This window comes from Elephas maximus, chromosome 12 (assembly GCF_024166365.1).
Source record: "Elephas maximus indicus isolate mEleMax1 chromosome 12, mEleMax1 primary haplotype, whole genome shotgun sequence".
In the NCBI taxonomy this organism is placed as follows: Eukaryota; Metazoa; Chordata; class Mammalia; order Proboscidea; family Elephantidae; genus Elephas; species Elephas maximus.
The window spans coordinates 72,858,355-72,863,472 of record NC_064830.1 but is presented as its reverse complement, the minus strand read 5'-3'; the positions used below and the strand labels follow the sequence as shown (position 1 = coordinate 72,863,472).

The 5,118-nt window shown below is 39.1% G+C and overlaps 1 protein-coding gene across 1 annotated transcript in view; it reads left to right on the top strand.

Moving 5' to 3' along the window:
• The first annotated feature begins 308 nt into the window (after positions 1 to 308).
• PARN (poly(A)-specific ribonuclease) overlaps positions 309 to 5,118 on the top strand; it is a 175,387-nt gene continuing 170,577 nt past the window's right edge. Inside the window, exon 1 of the mRNA XM_049903178.1 lies at positions 309 to 395. The gene's annotated coding sequence lies outside the window, so the exon portion shown is untranslated. The remainder of the gene's footprint in view (positions 396 to 5,118) is intronic.

Sequence of the window (5,118 nt, the reverse complement as noted above, 5' to 3'; positions counted from 1 at the left end):
GGGACGTCGGCGCATGCGTACCACCGGCGGCCCCGCCCTTTCCTCGTCTTCTTTGGACCCGGAGCGGGGACCAGAAGTTACGCCCCGAGGGGAAGGAGGGCTTATGCTTTTTGTTCCTCTGGGGCTGCTGCTCTGTCTCCGGAGAAAACAGCTTTGCCCAGAAGTTAAAATAATGTTACAAGACCGCACAGTACTTTCTGCAGTTATTTTGCCTTCAGATTTTATGCGTAAAATCACAGGACCGTGGCTAAAGTTGTATTTAAAGTATTAAGAATCGGAATGAACATCACTTTCCTATCACTACCTTTTATTTCAGCGTCTTGGTCTGTTGAGAACTCATGCTGATTATCTATTTTTAATCGCAAACCCGAGCATTGTGAAATTGCTAATTCGAGGTAACCTTTATTTTATTTATTTATTTTTTGTCAAAACGGGGAAGGACGTAAGGGTTGGAAATATCCCGTGACAGTGGACAGAGTATGTGAACTCATTTTCTGGAAGACTGTACCAGCATTTTTTTTATTTTTATTTTTTATTGTGATTTAGGTGAAAGTTTATGTAGCAAATTAGTTTCTCATTAAACAGTACACAAATTGTTTTGTGACTTCAGCTGCCAGGCCCTCGATACGTGAACACTCTCCCTTTATCCACTCAAGATTCCATGTTGCCATTAACACAGTTTTCCTGTCCTTTTCCTGCCTCCTTGCCTTTGCTTTTGGACTGCTGTGCTCATTAATGTTGTATACATGATTGAACTATGAAACACGTTCCTCGTGTGTGTTATTGTTGACCCTATAGACCTGTCTGATCTTTGGCTGACGGTGAACCTTAGCAGTGACTTCAGTACTGAGTTCAAAGTGTGTCTGGGGCGGTGTATCGGCATTTTTTTTCTTTAATTTTACAGGTGGAAATTTTTTTATTAGTAATTTTTATTGTGCTTTAAGTGAAGGTTTACAAATTAAGTCAGTCTCTCACATAAAAACTTATATATACCTTGCTACATACTCCCAATTACTCTCCCCCTAATGAGGCAGCCAACCCTCTCCCTCCACTCTCTATTTTCGTGTCCATTTCGCCAGCTTCTAACCCCTCTACTCTCTCATCTCTGCTCCAGGCAAGAGATGCCAACATAGTCTCAAGTGTCTACCTGATCCAAGAAGTTCACTCCTCACCAGCATCCCTCTCCAACCAATTGTCCGGTCCAATCCATGTCTGAAGAGTTAGCTTTGGGAATGGTTCCTGTCCTGGGCCAACAGAAGGTTTGCGGGCCATGACCACTGGGGTCCTTCCAGTCTCAGTCAGACCATTAAGTCTGGTCTTTTCATGAGAATTTGGGGTCTGCACCCCACTACTCTCCTGCTCCCTCAGGGGTTCTCTGTTGTGCTCCCTGTCAGGGCAGTCATTGTTGTGGCCGGGCACCATCTAGTTCTTCTGGTCTCAGAATGATGTACTCTCTGGTTCATGTGGCCTTTTCTGTCTCTTGGGCTCGTAATTACCTTGTGTCCTTGGTGTTCTTCATTCTGCTTTGATCCAGGTGGGTTGAGACCGATTGATGCATCTTAGATGGCTGCTTGCTAGCGTTTAAGACCCCAGACCCCACTCTTCAAAGTGGGATGCAGAATGTTTTCTTAATAGATTTTATTATGCCAGTTGACTTAGATGTCCCCTGAAATCATGGTCCCCAAACCCCTGACCCTGGTACACTGGCCTTCGAGGCATTCAGTTTATTCAGGAAACTTCTTTGCTTTTGGTTTAGTCCAGCTGTGCCCCTGTATTGTATGTTGTCTTTCCCTTCACCTAAAGTAGTTCTTATCTACCAACTAATTGGTAAATACCTCTCTCCCACCCTCCCATCCTCCCTTCTCTCGTAACCACAAAAGAATGTTTTCTTCTCAGTTCAAACTATTTCTCAAGTTCTTATAATAGTGGTCTTATACAATATTTGTCCTTTTGCAACTGACTAATTGCACTCAGCATAATGCCTTCCAGGTTCCCCCATGTTATGAAATGTTTCACAGATTCCGCACTGTTTTTTATCGAAGCATAGTATCCCATTGTGTGAATATACCGTAATTTATTTATCCGTTCATCTGTTGATGGGCACCTTGGTTGCTTCCATCTTTTTGCTGTTGTAAATAGTGCTGCAGTAAACATGGGTGTGCATATATCTGTTCGTGTAAAGCCTCTTATTTCTCTAGGATATATTCGGAGGAGTGGGATTGCTGGATCATATGGTAGTTCTATTTTTAGCTTTTGAAGGAAGCACCAAATAGATTTCCAAAGTGGTTGTACCATTTGACATTCCCACCAGCAGTGTATAAGTGTTCCAATCTCTCCACAGCCTCTGCAACATTTATTATTTTGTGTTTTTTGGATTAATGCCAGCCTTGTTGGAGTGAGATAAAATCGCATTGTAGTTTTGATTTGCATTTCTCTAATGGCTAATGATCGTGAACATTTCCTCATATATCTGTTAGCTACCTGAATGTCTTCTTTAGTGAAGTGTCTATTCATACCCTTTGCTCATTTTTTAATTGGGTTATTTGTCTTTTTGCACTTGAGTTTTTGCAGTATCATGTAGATTTTAGAGATCAGATGCTGATCAGAAATGTCGTAGATAAAAACTTTTTCCCAACCTATGTGTAATCTTTTTTACTTTTTTGGTGAAGCCTTTGGATGAGCATAAGTGTTTGATTTTTGGGAGCTCCCAGTCATCTAGTTTTTCTTCTGCATTCTTAATAATGTTTTGTATACCGTTTATGCCATGTATTAGGGCTCCTAACGTTGTCCCTATTTTTTCTTCCATGATCTTTATCGTTTTAGATTTTATATTTAGGTCTTTGATCCATTTTGAGTTAGTTTTTGTGCATAGAGTGAGGTATGGGTCTTGTTTCATTTTTTTGCAGATGGATATCCAGTTATGCCAGCACCATTTGTTAAAAAGACTGTCTTTTCCCCCATTTAACTGTTTTGGGGCCTTTGTCAAATATCAACTGCTCATATGTAAGTGGGTTTATGTCTGGATTCTCAATTCTGTTCCATTGGTCTATGTATCTGTTGTTGTACCACTACCAGGCTGTTTTGACTACTGCGGCAGTATAATAGGTTCTAAAATCAGGTAGAGTAAGGCCTCCCACTTTATTCTTTTTCAGTAATGCCTTATTTATCCAGTGCCTCTTTTCCTTCCATGTGAAGTTGGTGATTTGTTTCTCCATCTCATTAAAGAATGTCCTTGGGATTTGGATCGGAATTACATTAAATGTATAGATCGCTTTTGGTAGATTAGACATTTTTATAATGTTAAGTCTTTCTATCCATGAACAAGGCATGTTTTTCCACTTACGTAAGTCTCTTGGCATCTTGCAGAAGTGTACTGTAGTTTTCTTTGTATAAGTCTTTTACATCTCTGGTAAGATTTATTCTTAAGTATTTTATCTTCTTGGGGGCTACTGTAAATGGCATTGATTTGGTGATTTCCACTTCGATGTTCTTTTTGTTGACGTAGAGGAATCCCACTGATTTTTGTATGTTTATCTTGTATCCTGATACTCTGCTGAACTCTTCTATTAGTTTCAGTAGTTTTCTGGAGGATTCCTTAGGGTTTTCTGTGTATAAGATCATGTCATCTGCAAACAGAGATACTTTGACTTCTTCCTTGCCAACCTGGATGCCCTTTATTTCTTTATCTAGCCTAATTGCTCTGGCTAGGACTTCCAGCCCAATGCTGACTAAGAGTGGTGATAAAGGGCATCCTTGTCTGGTTCCCGATCCCAATGGGCGTGCTTTCAGGCTCTCTCCATTTAGGGTGATGTTGGCTGTTGGCTTTGTGTAAATGCCCTTTATTATGTTGAGGAATTTTCCTTCTCTTCCTATTTTGCTGAGAGTTTTTATCATGAATGGGTGTTGAACTTCGTCAAATGCCTTTTCTGCATCAATTGATAAAATCATGTGATTCTTATCTTTTGTTTTATTTATGTGGTGGATTACATTAATTGTTTTTCTAATATTGAACTATCCCTGCATACCTTGTGTGAATCCCACTTGGTCATTGTGAATTATTTTTTTGGTATGTTGTTGAATTCTATTGGCTAGAATTTTGTTGAGGATTTTTGCATCTATGTTCAAGAGGGATATAGGTCTACAATTTTCTTTCCTTGTGGTGTCTTTACCTGGTTTTGGTATCAGGGACATGGTGGCTTCATAGAATGAATTTGGTAGTATTCTATCCTTTTCTATGCTCTGAAATACCTTTAGTAATAGTGGTGTTAACTCTTCTCTGAAAGTTTGGTAAAACTCTGCGGTGAAGCCGTCTGGACAAGGGCTTTTTTTTGTTGGGAGTTTTTTGATTACCTTTTCAATCTCTTCTTTTGTTGTGGGTCTATTTAGTTGTTCTACCTCTGTTTGTGTTAGTTTAGGTAGGTAGTGTGTTTCTAGGAATTCAACCATTTCTTCTAGGTTTTCAAATTTGTTAGAGTATAATTTTTCATAGTAATCTGATATGATTCTTTTAATTTCAGTTGGGTCTGTTGTAATATCGCCCCTCTCATTTCTTATTTGGGTTATTTGCTTCCTCTCCTGTTTTTCTTTTGTCATTTTGGCCAGTGGTTTATCAATTTTGTTGATTTTTTCGAAAAACCAGCTTTTGGTCTTGTTAATTCTTTCAATTGTTTTTCTGTTTTCTACTTCATTTAGTTCAGCTCTAATTTCTATTATTTGTTTTCTTCTGGTGCCCGTGGGTTTCTTGTGTTGCTCTCTTTCCATTTGTTCAAGTTGTAGGGATAATTCTTTGATTTTGGCCCTTTCTTCTTTTGGGATGTGTGCATTTATTGATATAAATTGGCCTCTGAGCACCGCTTTTGCTGTGTCCCAAAGGTTCTGATAGGAAGTGTTTTCATTCTCATTGGATTCTCTGAAATTTCATTATTCCATCCTTAATGTCTTCTATAATCCAGTCTTTTTTGAGCAGGGTATTGTTCAGTTTCCAAGTGTTTGATTTCTTTTCCCTGCTTTTCCTGTTATTGATTTCCACTTTTATGGCCTTATAGTCAGAGAAGATGCTTTGTAATCTTTCAATGTTTTGGATTCTGCTAAGGCTTGCTTTATGACCTAACATGTAGT